This window comes from Equus przewalskii, chromosome 17 (genome assembly GCF_037783145.1).
Source record: "Equus przewalskii isolate Varuska chromosome 17, EquPr2, whole genome shotgun sequence".
Classification (NCBI taxonomy): domain Eukaryota; kingdom Metazoa; phylum Chordata; class Mammalia; order Perissodactyla; family Equidae; genus Equus; species Equus przewalskii.
Genome location: NC_091847.1, coordinates 57140708 through 57162082, shown reverse-complemented (window position 1 = coordinate 57162082; position 21375 = coordinate 57140708). Strand labels below are relative to the sequence as shown.

The 21375-nt window shown below is 39.5% G+C and overlaps 1 protein-coding gene across 28 annotated transcripts in view; it reads left to right on the top strand.

Moving 5' to 3' along the window:
• ZNF385B (zinc finger protein 385B) overlaps positions 1 to 21375 on the top strand; it is a 385687-nt gene that overhangs the window by 267131 nt on the left and 97181 nt on the right. Inside the window, exon 1 of one of the 28 annotated variants that reach the window (XM_070581622.1) lies at positions 14844 to 15212. The exons of 24 other annotated variants lie outside the window; for them this stretch is intronic. The gene's annotated coding sequence lies outside the window, so the exon portion shown is untranslated. Of the gene's footprint in view, positions 1 to 14843; positions 15213 to 15697; positions 15820 to 21375 lie in introns of those variants that run through there. 3 more of the 28 variants (XM_070581612.1, XM_070581617.1, XM_070581611.1) reach the window with 3 other exon arrangements.

The window sequence follows — 21375 nt, the reverse complement described above, 5'->3', positions numbered from 1 at the left end:
CACTCTGCTTCAGAGGCCCAAGCTTGGTTCTCATGTTTGGAACCACACCACTCGTCTGTCAGTAACCATGCTGTGGCAGCGGCTCACATAGAAGAACCAGAAGGACTTACAACTAGAATATACAATTACGTGCTGGGGCTTTGAGGAAGGAAAAAAAAAACAAAGAGAGAGGAAGATTGGCAACAGATGTTAGCTCAGAGCAAATTTTTCCCAGAAAAAAAAATTGCCTTTACAAAAAAACCCAAAAACAAGATCCCTTCAATGCAAGTAGACCTGAGTAGCCTGCTTTTTGTCTCATGGAGTGTTCCGAAGGCCTTGGAGAAAGTCTGAGTTTTACCCTACTGACCCAATGGTGCAGGGCCTCATCTCCATGTCAGAATTGTTCTTTCACAGGTAATGATTACTTTCTACTGCCTCAATATATTTTCATGTTCATTTTTCTTCTGGATTCCTTATGTCCCATATGAAGAATGCTTGAAGCCATCTGTTAAGAGTTTCTCCTCAAACCCTCTTCTCTACTAAAAGGACCAGCCTTTATCATAACACACAATTGTTAATACCTCGATCAGAAAGGCAGGCATGCTAGTGCAGCAGACATCACTGGAACAAGACAGTCAGTTGGATTGCTCCACATTTGTTGAACTGCCTGAATTTTTTAAGCCCATCATGGATATGGGATTAGAGCTGGGATACAAGCACCTCCTGTCTCCTGCCCTCTTCCCTGAATTATAACTCTCTATCATATCAGTACCTCTCTGCCTCCAAAATTATTATAGAATATGTGAATCATTATGTTTGAATTCGGTAGTTGTGAAATAAATGTTTGTCTAGAACTGAGTGTACATAAAACGATTGTACACACATACGGAGAGCGATATTTACAACACAGTGTGGTAGGTATGTGATGTGGAATATAGGTATCATAGGAACACAGTGCGGGGAGACGTCTCCCAGCCTGAGTTGGTCAAAGAGAGACTTCCTCTCTTAAGGGTCAGTAGGAGAAAATCACAGAGGTGAGAAATAGCATGATGTACACGGGGAACTAGAAACAGATGTGTATTGTTGATGCAATGTTTGAGACTGGGATGGTGAGAAATGAAGCTCAGGTGATAGTTAGGGGTCTCAGCGTGGAGGACCATATGAGCCACATTAGTGTAAATCGCATAGTGAAGGTGAAGTTCCATGGGCATGGAGACCCTGTCAGTCTTTCTCATGCCACATTCCCGACATTGTGCATTGATCTGAGACACAGGTCCTGGCTTTCAGCAAATACTTGTTGAATAGATGAATGAAAAAAGATTTTAATCAGAAGAGTCATGTGTTTCAATTTTATTTTTGATATATTGTTCTGGCAGCAGCGTGGGAGATGGATCTAAGGAGAATAAAACTGGAGTGAAGGAGACCAGCAATGATGGGAAGAGATGAGGGTCGACACTAGGGCAGTGGGCGTCACAGGGAGGAATCTGAGACGTATTAGAAGACTAAACACCTAGCACCTGGTAGTTGTGTGGCTCTGACAAGAAAAGGAAAGGTAGGAGGTATGTTATGGTAGAGTTGCCGTCATTTAACTTAAAGAATACAAGGAAAGGAGTTATCTAAGAAAAGAATCAAGTTCAAGTTTTCTTGCAAATATACTGGAATTTAAATTTGTTTCAACTTTTACTTTAAAAATGAACCCATGAACACATTTTTACAGATTTTCAGTGAAAATCTTGTAGATTTATACTTTTTAAAAATACTGTGATGTAGGCATTACATTAGCGTTAGGTTGAGAACATAACCTAAATACATGGACATCTTACCTTTAAAAAAAATTCTTTTTTATTTTAATGATACAAAAACATTTTGACATAACTAATTACCACTTATTCTTCACACAGAAATTTTGGTAAGGAGAGAAATATAATAATTGCTAATTCTTTCCTGCCTTTTGCTCCTTTCTTTTGGTGTTCTTCCCGAGTCTAGTTTTCTGCAGTGAAAAAGTGGGGCAGAATCAGCTACCATATGGAGCCACACTCCCAGACGAGTGGCCTTTGAAAGCGTTTCCACTTTGCATGGGAAAGGAGCAATGCATGGAGGCCAAGGAGAAATCCAAATAAACAGCATTTCTACTTCTGTTTCTCAATCTGGTTTGAACATTTGGTGCGGGGCAAAACATACCCAATAGAATTAAGGGCCATCCTTCATTTGAGCTTAAAGTTCACATAATGTTAAATTTAATTTGTATTCAGATGGTTAAAAGTATTGTTAAAATATCTAATTCTTGTATGCTGAAGATTTATAAGAAATATTGTTCATGTTTTTCCTTTCTACTCTTTGGCACTGGCTCTCTTCCTCTTCTAAATATATCTTTTATTATCTCAAGATCTTCCTTTAGAATGAGTAACTTCATTCTCTTACATTTCAGAGTAAAATCTCTCAGCCCAAATAAGTTCGGTTCAGGACGTGGTCATGGGCATCCAGTTGGCTATACCCAGCAGGTATCTGGATAGATGGAGCTGCGGCTTGGGGCAGAGGCCAGGCTCTGAGCAGCAGTTGTTGGCAGAGATGGTGCCCTGAGAGGCAGGGATCATCCAGGGAGTGGGTATAGTGACCCACCAGCAGAAAACCAATGTCGAAACCTGAATATTCACACACACAGAACAGAAGAGGGAGAGCAGGCCTCAAAGACACAGAGCAACTTGATCTGAGAGGCCAGGGGAGGGCGTGGAGAGACCTATCCCAAAAGGCAGGGCCAGAGAGAAATTCAAGAAGGAAGGAGGCAGAGAGCAAGTGAAGCAAAGAGCTCCTCACACAAAACCCACTTGTCTCTCATACTCCTTAACCCGCCTCCCTCACAGCCCTGCGTCCTTCCCCAACTCTTCTGAACCATAAGGGAAGATAGTAGTTAATCACTTTTTTCTGTACTTGTGAATGTTGATGATTTATGCCATGTGAAGAATATGATTTCCTGTGTGTGCAAGTATGACTTTAGCTTCTTTTAGTATCGCTTCCATCTCGTTTGTGTATAGGTTTTGTGGTTTTTAATGGTCTTTTCCTGTAAGTAGCTACAATTAATTTGACTATAATGCAAGTGTTTCAATAGTCATTATTTTCATGGTTACCCAGAAGATTTTACCATTGTTTTCTCAGGAATATTTTTTAGTCTACTCTGCTCTTTGTTCAGGATAAACAGATAAATACCTTGCTCAGAGCCACACAGAAATAGTTTCAATTCTGCTTCCATGCTCTCTCTCCTTTGCTGTTACACTAAGAGAACTCCTAACAATTTTGAGAAGAGGAAACAGAAAAGTTCATTTCATTGTACAGCGTTCTGAGCAAGGACAGCGCTGCCTGTGCGATTTGCATCAGTTCTTGTCTGTATTTTATCCACAGAAAGGTGCGGTTGTGTTTTTCTGGAGTAGATTGTTTTCTAGCTATGTCGCCTCCGCTGTAAAATGCAGTTCAGGGGTTGGTTTCAGACCTCTTCATCTGAGCATGAGTAGTACTTCTACTAAAGCACCCTCATTTTGTTAATTTTTATTTTCCCGTTCCTCCTAGGGACAGATTTTGTTATCAATCTTAAAGATCATTGCAGTAAAGAAGTGATTTCAAAAATCATTCCCTTTGGTTCACTAGGATATGGGTCTGTGTAAAGATAAAATAAGATGGATCTAATAATAATGCTGTACTTTTTGTCAGGTGAATATCAGAGCTCATTATAAACCCTATCTTCCGTGGCATTTGGTGAGTTTGTTTTGATTCTATTTCTTTTATTCACGAAGAAACTGAGATATAAAGAAGTTAAGAATTTTATCTGAAGCCACATAGGCATTAGATCTAAGTAACCTTGGCATTGCTGACACAACAATTTGACTTTTTCCTCTAAGCTTGCCTAAAATATTGATGGAGGCTTTGAAAGCTTTCTCATCCATTTTTTTTCATTACATAGTATTGATTTCTATTTTTCTAACTTCAAAAAAATCACATAGCACAATTGTTAAAAAATTCAAAAGTAACTTTCTTAAATTTGGCTTTTGGCCTAAATTTTAGATTTTTTTGAAAGACCCAGCATACTGCATGTGATATAGCTAATGAATAATGCAGACTACTATTCATCAATATTGAGCAAAATAATATACTTTACTTTTGAAAAGTTTGTTTTTAAGAACTAAACCCATCCTTGAGGGGTTTTTTCGGTTTTGTTTTTGTTTTTCCCTGGTACCTGCTAACTTCGCAAAAGATTGTTAGCATGTCTGTGATGTTTAGTCTGGTAAAATAAAAAACAGAAGTTTTATTATTCTTTTTATCTGAAACTAAGTGCTGTTACTTAAAATTTTCCTTTTGGTGTTAATAACCCCTGTGAAATTCTTAGAGATTGAAAAAAGACGATGACTCAGATATATTGATAAGGATTAATTTCTGCTGTAGATGAACTATGAAACACATGTGTAAAGTCTGAGAAAATACGTTAAGGAGGAGTATGAACTAGCCTTTCTTTAAGTAACTTTCTTAATCTTTAAAGGATCAGCATTTATCAGGATAACATTAAATACTTGAGAGCAAAATCATGACATATTGACTAAATCTGAATCCTGGCTGTAATATTTAAGACACTGGAAAATCAAATATAATTGTGGAACTTCAGACACTTTGTTGTTTATTAAATAGGCTTGGTAACTTTTATGATAACCAAATATTTTAAACAAATGATTATCTTTTACAGAGAAATTATAAATGACAGCCTCATGCAAGAATTCCCTTTTTCATGGCTGTTGTTTGTCCGCCCTTCCTCCTGGTGGTGGAGAAGAAGCAGGGCAGAGTAGGAAGAGGAGGCCCCTACAGTCTGGCATTTAGGCCCTTGACCCTCGGTCACAGTGTGTGGTATGGAGAAATGAAAACCAAAAGCCCTCACTTGGAGTGATTCTGAGGTCAAGACTCAGAAACCAAATTTCCCGTCCAGCTTACCCCTCCCTCTGTGTTCCTTCTCTGTGATTGACCCCTCCATCTATGCAGGCTGGGAACTTTGCTTCAGTCCACTGGGTATCAGCCCAACATCCAATCAGTTATCATGTCCACTTGATTCTATTTCTTTATCTCTCTTCTCTTCTCACTACAGCCTAACGGTCAGTTCAGGCCCAAATCATCTCTTGCCTGGATTACTATAATGCCTCTTACTTGGACTCCTTAGCTCTATCAGCCTCTGCCTCTCCCTCCCACCCCTTCCCCACGAGCTCCTCTTGGACACACACATAATTCATTCTCCAACGACCGATGTTCCTTTCATTGGAAGTCTCATCATGTCATGCCCTTGTTTAAAAGCTGCTTTTGACTCTCTACCACCTTTAGGTAAAGTCTGAACACATTAACATGACTTATAAGAGCTGCATTGCACTATTCCCAGTTTACCACGCCAGGAACATTTCTTAGCCCTGAGACATACTTTAGTCAATACTGAAATTCTTTCCGTTCATGGCACCACGCTTGCTTCAGCTCCAGGCATGGCCTTATGTGTAGTTCCCTCTACTTAAAACAAGCCTGAAACCAGCTCTTCCTCTTCTCCTACCTCATTCTCTTTTGCCTAGGTAAATCCTAAGTCTTCAAGTTTTCAGTTTAGACCTCACTTTTTCAAGAAAGCCTTACTGGACACCTATGAAAGGGTTATAGTCGCTCAGCATACCCAGGATTACTCCTATCATCACACTTATCACCCCATATTTTAAATGCCTGTAGATTCAGGTGGATCCTTCCCAAGGCAGTTAGCCCCATGAGGGCAGCGACCCAGGGTTTCTTGTCCATCATTATATCCATAGCACCTAGTACAGTGTGTGGCTTATGGTCGGCCATCATTAAATGTCAGATGATATTTGGATAGATAGATTTCATACCAGGTCACCAGTAAAGGCAGAGCAAGGAAACAGGAACCTAGGCACGTACAGAGCCACGCCAAAGGGATCAAAGGACCAGGATAGACACGCAAAAGAAGCACTGGGATGTAGAAAGGAGGCAGGCCAGCACTGCATTGTCCTACCGTCTGCAAGTCCTGAGACAGGATAGAAATTGAGGCCCACATATATCTAACTATTATAAAGTTAAGACTCAAGCCACTAAGCTGCTAAATAAAGTATATTTTATCCCCCTACCTTGACAAATATATATTCATAAAAACCTGAGGCGGCCAGACACCTCAAAGTTCTGTGCCAAAACTTGGGGGCACAAAGTGGCTCCTGTTCCACCCTCTTTTCTTCCCACTCCAGCCTGGTCCTGTACTGCAGGAATGTGGATGCCTCAGTGCCCACTGCCAAGCTCCATCTACACTTCCTAAAAGTAGTCATCCTGAGGCCACTCCCAGGCCCATATGGGTGTTGTCCATCCCAGAGGGAAAGAACTAGAAGAGAGACCTACTCAGGCCCTGGAAGTAGTTCCAGGGTCATTAGGGCATGGATATAGGGAATCTCAGGTATAGAAGTGGGAGAGGGAGAGCATAGACTGTGTGGGCTGATCCCCTTGGCCTGCAGGCTGGGGAGAGGCCTGGCTAGATAGGGTTGTGTCACTGCAAGCAGGAGATGACCTGCATTTATTCTAGAGCTCGTACTCCTGGTGTACTCCTAGTGTATATCTGTGAGGATATGGCATTAGCAAGGACTGTCTAATATGTATTTTTAAATTTCAAAAACCCATCTTAAAAAAATCCATTCAGGGACTGGCCGAGTGGCATAATGGTTAAATTTACACACTCTGCTTCTGTGGCCCAGTGTTCCCTGGTTTTGATCCTGGGCGCGCTCATCAAGCCATGCTGTGGCAGCATCCCACATACAAAAAATAGAGGCAGATTGGCACAGATCAGCTCAGTGGCAATCTTCCCACCAAAAAAAACAGAAAGAAAGAAAAAATGCTTTCAAATATATGAGTATACCTTAAAGGTTGTAGATACATCTTTCCCAGCTAACCTCTTAATGGTTCATACTTCCAGACCATGTGACTCTCTGTTCTCTTGTATTCTGGCAAGCGATTTAAACTGGTGCCTAACGGCATACTCTTTCAAGCTAAAGCAGGGTTCTGAGCTGTGAACTGGTTTGAATTCTGAGTTGTTCCCTTAGTAGCTGCAGAGCCCTGGGCAGGATGCTTCATCTGCTGAGTGGAGGTAATAAAATCTTCCTCCAGGGTTGTAGTGAAAGTACATGAGGTTAAAGTCTTTAAAAGGCTTAGCTCAAGTAAAAGCTCAATAGATCATAGTGCTGTCATCATCATCATAATCACTGTCATTATTTTTACAGCTGTTATTCCTTATTGTCTGTAACTATTGCAATGACCTTGGGCAAGTCATGTAACCTCTCAGAACCTCAATTTCTTCATCCATAAAATGAGGTCCTTGGAGCCAGAGGATAACTAAGGTTCTGTCCACTTAAAAGCAGCAGCTTTTTGGAGTTCCTTCTTTTTCAGTTTGTATTAAACCTGAGCTTGACCCCTAGGCTACGTTGTAAATTGTTAATGGAGGTTAGCTACCATGCATATAGTGTCACCATGTGTTCTATTTTAAGCAAAGCTGAACTTGAAAATATGAATCTTTGTAAAAAGTTAAAACCTCTGGATTAAATAAGCAGTTTATGAAACAAGTATTTGCTTTACAGAAATATTCATTTTAGAGTTCCTTTATTCACCTGATCTTCTACTACTTTAAAAATCAAATTGGATTTACAAAAGGATAGTCAGTTTGCCTACACCTTTTCAGAAAAATGTGCAGAGATTTTTAATCTCTTTGAATCAGAGTCCTTTGAGAATTGATGAAATCTGATTCCATTCCCCCCAAAATGAACACTTGTTTGGGGGCTTTGTTTTTGGTTTGGCTGTATGCCAGGGATTCTTTTTTTTTTTTTTTTTTTTTTTTTGTTTTGTTTTTTTTTTTTTTTTGGAGGAAGATTAGCCCTCAGCTAACTACTGCCAGTCCTCCTCTTTTTGCTGAGGAAGCCTGGCTCTGAGCTAACATCCGTGCCCATCTTCCTCTAGTTTATACGTGGGACGCCTACCACAGCATGGCTGCCAAGCAGTGCCATGTCCGCACCCGGGATCCGAACCAGCGAACCCCGGGCCGCCGAGAAGCGGAACGTGCGAACTTAACCGCTGCGCCACCGGGCCGGCCCCGTGTATGCCAGGGATTCTTAAATTAGGATCCATGCACCCATTCTCTCAAAGAATTGTATGCAAATGTTTGCCCACTTGAGCTGACAGTTAGTCCTTCTCCTCTGCCGTGTTCTGTGCCACCTCATGGAACTGGGCTCACTTACAGGAGTCTGTGCTGCTGTTGGGCTGGGCCGGGGCAGGCCGGGAGCTGAGAGGTGATGGATTCTCTTGGCTGGATGTGGTTCAAAAGTTCTGATCCCCTACGTGCCCCAGTAAAGGTTTCAGCTGACGTCTGTGTGAAAGAGTTGTCAGCTGAGGAGCAGAGGAGTGGCCTGTCAGACTCAGAATGTCCCATTTGCCAAGTCTCACATGAGAAAAGTGAAGACAGGCCCCACTGGAAAAGAAGACCTGCTTTCCAAAAGATTTATTACATAAAGGTCATGTTGCATAACATGCGCCGTGCTCAGTAGACTGGACTCCTCCTTGATTCATTCACATTTCACAAGATAGCTAACTGATCTCTTTAAAAAGGAGGGAATAGACCGTGGAATAAATGGAGGGCCTTATATGAATGACAAAACAACCTGAGTCTTATTGGAATTCTGTCTTAGTTCTATAAGCCAATATTAAACTTTCTTCATAACCAGCCTGACCCAATAGTGTGCAGAAATCACTGAGGTTTGCACACCTAAAGACCTTATATATTAAAGTGAGGTCTGTATCCTCGTGTTCTAACCTGTCAAAATAGAACATTCTTGGTGGGTTGTGAAATAACACTTGCAAATCCATTTTTGGTTTCAAGTCATTTTAAGATATCTATCTTATCGCCTCAGACTTCACAGTGTGTCCTAGAAAATCGTGCTGTTTTCACAGTGATATTAAAGGCACAGTGAGATTTGGTAGTTGATTTAGATTTTCCTTGTGATTTCCCACATGATATAGAACCTCTTCATGAAGTCACTTGCTGCTAAGCATTTCAGACCTTTATTTGGCAGTAATGAGAAAAACAACTACTTGAAAATGTTTGGGAGTGAAACATGCATATTTAGATGTAGCTGACATCTGATGTGTAGTTTTTCTTGTATGCTATGTAGGTGCAAGAGACTCTCTACCAGTGTAAGGATGGTACCCTGTTCTTATTTCCGCAAGGCAGGATAGTGGTTAACGTACAGACTCTAGAGCCAGCCAATGTATGTTTGAATCCCAGCTCTGCCACCTACCTGCTTTTTGACCTTGAGAAGGTACTTATCTTTGTGTGTCCTGTTTCCTCATCTATAAAATGCAGATAATAGCAGGTCCCTCCCTTACTGTGTTAATTTGAAGATTGAGTGAATTAACATGTGCATAAAGTGCTTAGAACAGTGTTGGCATACAAAAAAAAGTTGTATGTTAGCCATTGTTATACAAATGTGTAAAGATGACCAATAAAATTTATTTTAGTGTTAGAGGGTTCAAAAAATAAGTTAGTTTATCCTTAGTTTATGATAAGGCTTTACTTTGAGTTTATTCTTATCTCTGTCTTGAGAAAGCTCTAACTAGGATGGCTGCCATTTCTTCTGCTTTCTCTCTCTCTTTTTTCTTCTTTTTTTTTTGGTGAGGAAGATTGGCCCTGAGGTACCATCTGTGCCAATCTTCCTCCATTTTTTGTATGTGGGACACTGCCACAGCATGGCTTGATGAGCAGTATTGTGGGTCCATGCCTGGGATCCAAACCCACGAATTCTGGGCTGCTGTAGCAGAGTGCGTGAACTAAACCACTATGCCACCAGGCTTGCCCCCACCCCTTCTGCTTTCTTATATCAAGTCTGTGTATCAATCAGTGGATCCCATAACATCTGTGGGCTGAGGATCCTTGTGTACCTATAAATGGAAATGCGTACCAAGTATTTTGGTAGACTGAATACCAGGTCTCACATGTACCAAACACACTCTTGCTAAATTTATGTCAGCCCTACTATGATAATGAAATGTCTCTATTTTAAATGTTACTGACTTCATAACAACATTGTATATAATCAGTGAATACTAAGGAGAAGAAAACCAGTAATATGTGAGGAGTTCTTCAGACCACTTGCTGTGTAAAAAGTGTCTTTATACTTGAAAAGGCTGAGGGACTATGGTCATTCATTCATTTCAGAGTCTGTATTAAGTGCCTACCACAAGCATGACCCTGTTCTAGAAGCTTGGAATGGAGCACCTAGAACACAGTTGTTGCTGTCATAGACATTATATTCTAGTGAGAGGAGACATTGAACAAGTAAGATAAAACATGATAATTTTAGAGGTAAAGAAGTGGACGAGTAAATAAAATGGAGCAATGTAGTGGAGGGAAGGCCTTGCTGAAGGCCTCTACTGTGCCTCAACCGAGCTGAGACACACTGAATTGGGGGAAGAGAGTTCCATGCTGAGGGAACAGCAAAGGCAAAAGCCTTGAGATAAGAATGAATTTGACATGTTTGGGAAAGAGAACGGAAGCTTGGATTTGGGTTGGGGGCGGGGAGCCACAGGGAGACAGTACAAGGGGAGGTTTTGGAAATAAGCAGGGGCTACCTTGTGGGATAACTGTGGGCCATGGTCAGGTGTTTGATTTTATTCAAAGTGCACTGGAATAACATGATAAGATTTGTATTTTTAAACAGTTTGCTTGGCTGCTGTGCGGAGAACCAAGTGTAGGGGGCCATAAATGCTCCCAGAAAGCTCAGTTAAGAGCCATTAGCTGTCATCCAGATAGGTGTTGATGGCTTGGACTAGAATGTGGCTGTGACATGCAGAGAAGCGGAAAGATTTGCAATGTATGTTGGAAGTCAAAACAACAGGACTTGCTAAGAGTCCGGATGTAGGTGGTGAGTGAAAGGAGAAACCAAGGAATCACATATTTTAAGGTCTCAGTCAAGCGCTGCCTCCACAGTGAAACTGCCCCCAGCCATTTTAACCCACTTCCATCTCTCCTTTTGATGAAGCGGTTGTGTTTTGAGGCCATCATACGGGCGAGGCACGGTTCCAGGTGCTTGGGATACATTAGAGAACAAACCGGAGATCCCTGCCTTGTGGTAGTTGTATTCTCCGCTGTACTTCCTCTCTCTGTGCCTGGAATTCACGCGGAATTTTATCTATCTTAGTATTAGTCTCTAATCGTTTCAAACAGACAGTTATCTTCTTAAGGACCGGGGACTCCAGTTTTCAGTTTACCATGACGTCCAGCTCAGTGCTGGGGGAGCAAAAGTACCAGTGAAAATATGTCTTTTTCATAGATAACTTCTTATTTGTATGCTTGCCTATTTTAAATAAGTACATTTATGAAAACCTAAAATTGTAATTCACGTCATTGGAAAGGCGATCATTTTTCCATTAAAAAAGGATTATTTACTCACTCAAGAGTTATTTTAAAATAAGGGGCTACCCTAATGAATGTAATTAAATGTTTGTTAACAGGTCGTTGTGTATTTGTCAGGGGATGCTGGAAAGGAACTGAAGCTAGAGTATCGGGGCCATATTCAATTGTAAATTACCCAAAATGAAGACAAAAGAGCTGAAATTTAGAATTGGAAGTGAAAAAGAAAATAAATTCTGATTTCTAAAAATTCAAACATAGACACAACTTTATAGAGGACTTCCGTTTTCTAAATTTGCAATTTATAATCGACAGTTATAAACTGATTCCTTAACCAGACCACATTCATCTTGGCAATGAAAAGTAATCATTTGAATACACAAGAAAATTGGTTTCTGGTTGTGGCTTTCTGAGTATGTCTTAAAATATAAAGAAGAAAACAAAATTCGTGGTTTTATGTTTTGCAAGGAAGACTGAGCATCTTCATAAACATTCATAGGATATTGGCTCCTTTTCAAGACCCCTTATCATAATGCTGGCATTGAAGTGCTATTGCTAGTGTAAGGTTCTATCTAATACATGTATTCTGTGGGGTAAGTTTTTGAGGACCATCCCAGGAATCCATGACCATTTATGACTTTGTTTCTATGAAAAATGCTTCTGAGTTCTAGAACACTAACTTCAAACCCAAAATTAGGAACACACTCTGTTCATAAAGGGTCCTCTTAAACTTGTTTCAGTAATTCTCATAATCCATTCAATCTTTGAAGACCATCATAGTTATCAACGGGAAAGAAAACTTTTAATCGGGTGGTATGCAGCAGCACAATTCTTATAATAAGAATATAGATGCCTTTCCCTTTACCTCGTTTATTCCTTCAACACTTTCATTAAGTGCTTTCTCTGAGCAAGGCACTAGGCAAACAGCAGTAACCCAGAAGAGCTTATAGCTCCTTGGGGAAAAAAACACGTATACAATAGAATGTCTGTCTTAAGTACTGTAAGAGAGGTGTAAATGAAATGTATTGCGGGTTCAGAGGAGTGCAAGATACTGTCTTCTGATGGAAGTGGGAAGTCTTCCTGGGAGAGATGGCATTTAAAATGCCACTTGAAAATGGAGAGAATTTAAAAGGGGACAGAAAGGGAAGGCATCCTGGGAGAACAACAGCATGAACAAAGTGGTAGATCTAAGAAAGTGTGTATGTGCAAGCACCAGCCAGTGCTTCATGCAGTGAACACGTCTGGAACAACTACTAGGTGTAAGGCGTGCCCTACGGAGCCAGAGACAGAAAGAAAAATAGGATTTGGCCCTTAACCTTAAGGAATAATTCAGTTTAGTATATCTTAGAAAGTGTAAGAAAACGGTTTTCAGTTAAGTTTGAAGATGGTGATGGGTGCTAAACTGAGGCATTGGAACCGTATTCTACGGCCATGGGTTTGGTCATGGTGATAACAATGCTTATCATTTACTAAATCCTCCAATGTTCTATGCACTTTAGTAAGAATTTACACACATTAGTTCCTTCAGGTCTCCTTATGAGATATGGCTACTGTTTTATCCCTACTTGTCAACCGAGAAAACTGAGGCTTAACAATTCAATTAATTCATTTAATGTTGCCCAGCTGCTAAGTGGTAGAGTAGGCATTTGATCAGGCGTATTGGATTTCAGAGCCCGTAACCCACTTAGGGGAGCCATGGAAGATATTTGAATAGGAAAATGATCGATTCAAGCTGTCCTCCTTAAGAATTCACTTGACTACAGGGAGTATACGGTGATTAAAGAATTATACTAGTGAACAGCTAATGAGGACCTAAATGAAGGTAATGGTAATGGATGTGAAAAAGGGAAGGCCCATTCTCCTACTGCTCTCAGTACATACATGCACCATGGACCCGTGGTTCTCAAACATCGGTGTGCTCTAAGTCACCTGGAGGGCTGGGTGAAACACAGATTGCTGGGTTCTCCCCCTGAAGTTTGTAATTTTGCAGGTCGGGGATGGAGCCTGGGAATTTGCTTTGCTAACAAGTTCTCAGGTGATGCTGATGCTGCTGGTCTGGGGACCACACTTTGTGTACTGCTGAACTAAACTAAAGACCTTTGAGAGGTACCAATAAAGGATTTGGGAGTTTGAGGATGGACTAGTGTGCCAGACCTAGAAATGTTCTGGAAAAATACTCTAAGAATCAGGCATGATTTAAGGGCAGGCAAAAAAAGAATGGAATATTTTGCCTAGTTCCATGAAAGAAAAATACTTTGAAGGAAGCATTGACATAATCTGAGACTTTTCTTAGGAGAGTTCTATCATAGGTATAGATTTTAAAAAATAAAATAAAAAAGTGAAAACCACGGCAGTGACTATAATTTTATTTTAATCATGAAGAGCTAAATATTATGAACAAGAGGCATGCAATTATTATTTGGCAAAAGTAAGTATAGAGTTAGCATGCTATGTTCCATTTAGAATGCTATTTTGTTATTATTCATAACAACAACTGAGGTCATTGGGCCTGGAGATATGCACCATTTCTAAGAGCTGGTTTTATAATTACCATTTTGATTGCTGCATCTAATTATTCCCTTAGGTTTACCTGTCCGTAATAGTTACCGTGCAAATCATAAGCAGATATACGCAAACTCTGAATCTGAGTGGAGGTTAATTTGTTCTCTATGTCGCTAAAGTGTTGCCTGTGGTTAGCAAATGTGCTAAGTTGCACAACCAAAGGTGCAAAATCCTTCCTGACATTTGCAAACATCAGTCCTTTCAAGTTTCTTTCGTTCAGTCAAATGTCCACTAAGCTAACTCATCAGTATCAATGACAACGAGCTTAGCATAAGCAAAACAGCCATTCAGGCATAGCCACACTGTGTAACATGGGTACATCAGAAGCCTTATTTTGATCACACGGTCAGATGCCACTAGATGGAGAGTGAAATTAGTTAGATATATGAGTAAATATTGTATCATTTTGGTTCCAAGCCTACACAACTGCTAATTTTACCATGATAATTCTTCCATATAACTTAAATTAGGTTTTTGAATCAAAATACATAAACAGCTCTATTAATGTTATCAACATCAAATTGTTGTCTGCTTTAGTCTTTTGGATTATATACTGTGAATCTTTATTTAAAAACCTAAAAGTCTACAGGAAAGGAAACGAATTTTTCTGGCCTAATGGTATGCAAATAAATTATTCTAGACAAACAGAATGTAAATAAAGTTCATATTTCAGGAACACATTCCCATTTAAAATAAAAAGCAATTTTAAAGTAAAGGTTTAGTTGCCCAACTAGAAAAGAAATAAACAATCCCCTTAAGTCTAAGTGATACCAAAAATTCCAAATTGTCATAATAAATAAATATTTTTGAGAGACTAGAATTGCTTCATTGGGAAGGAGAGGTGGGTGTCAGATGATTGATTTCATTTTTACCATGGAGGATTGGTAGTTTCTGAGTAGCTAGAAGATACTCAGAAAAAACTACATGAAAGAAAGTACCCTGTCAGTCTTTTAGGATATATTTGGCTCAGTGTCGTCAGAAGGTAGCCTGTCCTCGCCCTGGAATCGAGTTGCAAACACTATCCTCAATAGTAATTAGAGCTAAGCGGCAATTACAGGACGTATGATTTGTTCAGCCGCACTGCCTGCCGGCTGTTTCCTAGCACCACATTTCACAGGAGCACCAGGTTGAAATGATGGAATTGTTTCTCTCTCGGTGTAACACCTCGTCTGGTGTTCGAATGCAGCAGTGAACGTGGTCTGAAATCTTAAAAACGAAGGTAAGCGTTGCTGGCTGATTAGCATTTACACCTCAGGGAACTTTTTCATGAAGTATGTGACAAAAATGTAAAACAGTTCAAATCAATTTCAGAAAAGAGAAAAAGTATCAGAATTAGAGCAAATAGAATTTGCTAATTTCAGGACTCCCTTGCCCAATATCATCTTGGTTTTCCTAACTTGTTTTTCTTTGAATTGTCATATTGAGTTACTTTGCTGAATATAATGGAGATGTGATTGAGTTCCCACATTTCCATTATTTTTATAAACTATAGTTCCTTTTTCTTTCAAAGTTTGTCTCAGAATAACCACTAGTTAAAAATGAAGTTCATATTTAAACCAAGTATGTTAGAACTCTCTCTCTTCTCTTCAGGAAGTATATTTAAGCTGATGATTGTGCATCTTCAAAATCCACATTCAGGCTGACAGAATAGTGGCTGGTAGCCTGTAATAAAATTGAGTGACGTGGTGAGTGATTTGCACTCTTGTCACATGATTTTTATGATAGACAATGTTTCAGGTTTTTAGTGTTCCATCTAGTTCCAGTCAAAACTCAATGGCTCAATGTTTATTTAGACCCTTGGGCATAGAAATCTCTCTGGAAACCAGGTAAGTGCAGCTCCTCAAGGGGAGTATTGTTTGTCAAGAAGACAGATATATTTTGTATGTGTACAATAGATATTTGTGAAATTCTCATTTTGATTTTGATATTATCGCTTTAGTTTTCCCCACTTAAAAAATCCTTTTTCTTTCAATTTTGCCACTTTTAAAACATGGATAAATATTGCTGTTAGGAAAGAGCTTAGAAACTCTTGGCACTAGGAAGACGTTTTATCTCATAGTCCCCAGCGGGATTTCAGGTGGTTTGGAAAATATTGAAAGAGTGGTGACTTCTTTTATTCTGCCTCACTGGTGCGTTAGAGGTGTAAAAACTGCAGGTTCAGTAGACTGTTGCAAAAAATGAGGAAAGCCAATGTGCGTTAATCTTTACAAGGTCCAAAAGACTCTGTGATGTGAGATCTCTTATCAGACGCTGTCCGCAGAGTAGTTATCACAATTAGCCTAGTACCTGATTTTGGAAGAAATTTTTTTTCTAGCCCTGGGTCCATCATTGGCTTCATTTCATATGTTTGCTTTCTCATGGGATTATTTATCCCTGAGCATCATTTTCTTCATCAGAAAACTGTGGGGTGATCGTTAGCCATGTAACAGTTTAGAAGTCTACTTAATATATGTAAAAGCACCTTGTGCTCCCCAATGAAAATTTACAGTGTTTGTATAAGCCAGGATACTGATGATGAACCTCTATAAAAATATACCGTTAAATTCTATGGTGGATTTAAGTTCTTAACTTGTCCCACTACGTCACACATATGGCAGATACTATTGTGTAAGCACACGTAAAAACAATCCTCAGTTGTTGCAACTGACATGACTACTTGAGACATAACCAGACATAAGGCGTTAATTTGTTTTATCTTGCCACAGGCACAAACTTGTCCTGATATTAGCAAAATCTTCCTATTAATCTTTTGATTTATAGAAGCACGTATTGAAAACAAAATTAATACAATATAGCTGCAAAACAAGGCAAATGACAAATTTTATGAGTGCTTTCTAGTTCCCTGGAAATATTATAGTGTGAGACAGAGACAGAGACAGAGACAAAGAGATGAGAGAGACAGAGGGACAGGCACATACACATACAGAGATAGGAAGACACAGAGACAGAGAGATGCCAGAGTTATGAGACAGACAAGAGAGATGAGAGGCAGCAAAGACAATAGAGAGAGATAAGAGAGAGACAGAGAAAGCGGGTATTAGAGAAAAAAAGTCAATCAAAGTATGGAAACAAAGATTATGCAATTTTGGAACTTTGGATTCTTTTTGCATTTTCTTTCACTGGAAACATACTTTGTCAAATTAAATGCATTGAGCACCAGGTCCATTTTTATGAATTATTTTATGAATTATTTTATGTTTTATGAATTGTTTACTTTCCATTTGTGTCCTTTAAAGCAAAGGGAGCTTAAAAGGCTGTTTGAAGTTTAGAAGAGACCAAGAGTCAAAACAAATGTTCTTCTAAAAGAAAATATTTCCATTCCTTTGTTGCCTTATAAAGCAAACCATTGAAAAGGAAAATGATGAGTGCTGTGATTAAATTCTCTACTCTCCATGTGGCTCCTTATTAAAAAATCATTATGTCTTTGACTTTTCGTGTTCATTGGGAGAGTGAGAAGGAGTTATTTGGGAAGCCAACAAGAAATTCCACAGAAGAAAAACTGGGACAAAGTTAGTATCATGGTATAAGGATAAACATGAAACAGGGGGCACAGGGGACAGGGGCAATCGTTTATGATGAATCACTTCTAATGCAGAATGTCCTTGAGCATTCACTTGAGGGCCTTATCTGATGCTATTTTGCATATCACTAGTGCCCCAGAAGTTGTCTGCATGATTAAAGCAAGTAGCATCAATTTCTAGGATATCAGGACAATGGCAGAGTTCCAAGAAGCCAGGCCAGGGATTGGCCTTTGTGTTCAATACTGACTAAAGACCCTTTGGAGTCCAAGCATCCGCTTGATCACAGGATACTCCGTGTTTCTCAGGATAAGGGTGATATCATGTTGTATCCTGGTGGCTCAGCTTCTTTGTTTGAGGGAGTTACATGCTCTGCCTAACTAAGTTCTTCCTGCTTATATAGTTTGCTCTGCTCTACTTCATTCTGTACAGCTTTCTGCCATACAATCAAAAGATAAAAGGGAAGGAAATTATTTTAGGAGTGAACTCTTAGGAAATTCCAAATAAGGAATTGGTGCATTCGTCCACTCTGCAAAGTTAAGCTAAAATCACCACTCTTGTCCTTACTCTCCAGATCCCCCGCACCCTTTTCCCCATCCTAACCCTGCTCTCTTCCCATGACTCACGGTCGCTGCTCACCCCATCCCTGGCATGGCCAGGTTAGTCACTTCCTACCAGGTTTCCACGGGGATAGAATGGCCGCTTTCATGTGGCTTACACAGCAGCCCTGACTGCCAGTTGGGAGCCATCTCTACTGCTCCTGGGTGGAAATTGTTTCTTGGCTGATGGAGAACCAAGAGTGGCCTCTTCTATGATGCTCACCATGATTACAATACTCCACTAGAATTTTCCCCGAACACTCTATAATGCATTAAAATTATAGTGGCCATGGGATACTTGTGCAGAAAGGAAAAAGGGTTACAGCACAGTTTTTACTGTTTCTATTTCTTCCCAGCTTGTGCTTTCTAGAAGCCTATTGCTTTTTTTTTTTTTTTTTAGCCTGGACAATAGTTTTTGAATAGCTTTGAAATGTTTGGTTAATATTTAAGCAAAAGAAATCTCTTTTCTCTCCCAGGGTGGGAGTACAGAGCACTAGCAGAGCAAATATGAACTCTCTTTCTTTAAATTGAGCAAGCTTGCAGGGAAAAATGTCTTTTTAAAAAAACCATTAAGTAAACCACTATTCCTTTTTTTTCTTTTTTTTCCTTTTGGTTCTTAAATGCAAATAGCCAAAACACTGAATACAAGAATTGAAATTTTCTGAAACCAGGGGGCAAAAAACATTTTGTGTCCCGGAGCTAGAATTTCTAGCAGCAGCTGGGTGCCTTGACCTCCGGAGTTGCTGTATGTGGCCCCTTCAGCCCGGCCGTTTGTGTGAGCCGCAGAGGAGAGGCCTAAAGACAGAGCCAGAGACCCCAATGGCCCTGCGGCTTTGATCTGCCCCAATGGAAGGTCAGTTGTCGTTGCTTGGAAAAATGTGTCTTCAGATAGCATTTTTACTGCAGTCCTGATAGTACCTCAGTATAAAAACCACCAACAGAAATGTGAGTGTGCCTCCTGCTAGGAGGCTATTTGAATTAGTTATATTGATCCAAACAGTATGGCTAAAAGCATAGTTTTAATGGGGTTCATCATTCTCTTTTTTTCCCGTTGAGAATATTAAAAGAATTATTTAAAATGAGGTGTTGCAATCAATCCTCTGCTGTTCTTTAAAATGGAAAGAAATGTTGGCTCTTGGCCACACGGGCTTTTCTCTTTCATTTAATTTTTCTTCCATTATTCATATTAATAAAACTCTAAAATTAAAATCTCATTTAAAAATGAATACTTCTAAATTTCAGTCAAAATATAAAAAGAAAACGGACCAAATACTAGCCTATTTAAATTTCTAAAGAAGATAACGATTACAATATATGACTCTTACACATCTTTGGTTGTACAGACTTGGCTACTGGAAACAGTGTCCCTGGGCAAGAAGCTCCAGGCTTGATCCCTGCGTCAGTCAGGTACCATGCTGGATGAAGTTCTCCTCATCCCATTTTTCTCACATAAAATGAAGGGTAGATTCCTAAATTATGTTTACCTCTAAAATTTTATGAAATATAATTCCTCTAGAAATATTCAGTGGCTTGAGAAACATAGTAGTTGCCTTTCTTAGGAAAGTCTGTACTTTTGGGAAGGTTTCTAAGATAAGTCGTAGTTCTATGCCGCCATTAGGACCTACGTCCCTAGAGCACTAAGGGGACAACAAATAGGTCCTCTGTTTGTAACAGAAACAGACCTCGTGGAAGCATCTTGATGCCACAGACAGGAGTCACTGGGCAAATGTAGCTCAAGACCATCTCCCTGGGTCTTTTTGCCAGAAACTTTCGTCAGGTTACCGTGACCTTCCAGTCCATTCTCGACCTCAGACAATTTTAGTAAAGCTCTGTCTGGAGATAATTTTGGCTTCTCTAAAGACTTAGTAATTCAGGAGCTAAGCACATGACATTCCCTTTTGATAAGTCAGGTGTATTAAAAACTATTTCAAAAAGCTTGACAAAGCATTTGTCAGAACCCTGTTTTCCCTTCTTTGAGTTTTCTTTCTTGCATGCTTAACACTATCAGGTTACAAGAGGAAAAACTATAACAGAGCAAAACTGTTTTAAATTCAGCTTAAAAGAAGACAAGTAGTCCTCAAGGCTTTGTGTGTGTGTGTGTGAGAACCAATTGTCTTCTTTACTTAAATTCTGAAATTCTCAGATTTTTCAATGCTGCTTTAAAAAAGAATGCCACTAATGAAGTATGTCACATGTTTAACCAAACTATGTTTTGTACTGTATAGTAAATAAATCTTACCCGTTTTTTTCAACATTTAAATATAAGAAACTCAGTGCATGGGCAAGATATTCAGATATAAGTGAATTTCCACTTGGCTGTATGTATTCTATTGTCACACTTCCAAAAAGCCATCCATTGCATCTTAGTGAAAGACTCATGGTTTTGTGTAAAAGCTGGCATATTACTACTAAACCCAAAGGACGTTGTGGCTTAAAAATCATCACGATGTGGCTCCACTGCTGTGTTTTGACGTGGCACTTCATTATTGCTTATAAACTTTAGTGTGGTACTCAGAAGGATTTATTTTTAAATGCAGCATTCTGCCAGGATCCTGCTGTTGGAGTTTTTGGAGGGAACCCTAAGTGCCCCAAGGGAGATTTAGGCACAGACCCACCAACTGTTAAGATTTTATAGACTCAGATTTCTAGATACACATTTTTCTCTTTGGCATCACCAGATTCTATGTCAGTCTCCTCTGCCCACTTCCAAAATTCAGCAAGGAAGTATTAGCATTAAAGGGAACTTTTATTTTCTCATGAATCATTTTGAGCAAAATCAAGCTGGCAGTGGAAAAAAGAACTCAAAAAACATCATATTCATCCTAAAAATATACAAACTTGACAGTATTTGAAGATGCCCTTCTTATTGGAGAATTTCGCCTGTATTTGTCAAAATAGTTTACTAAAATTAATAGCGTTGAACGCATTACTTTTAAAAAATTTCTATTAAAATATACAGGAAAGTGCAAAGTGTACAGTTGAATGAATGTCCACAAACGTAATACCTGTGTAACTGATACTAAGATCAAGTAAAAGAAAACTCCAGCACTCTAGAAGCCTTCCCATGCTCCCCTCCAGTCACTGCACCCCCCTACCCCACCTTTCCTACAAGCACAGCCACGATCCTAACAGCACAGATTAGTTTCGCCTGATTTTGTACTGTATCCTTTATTTTAGTTCTTTTACTCAAAATTACATTTGCAAGGTCTATTTGTTGCATGTAATTATGTATCATTTATTATCATTGCTGTATTCTATTATGTGA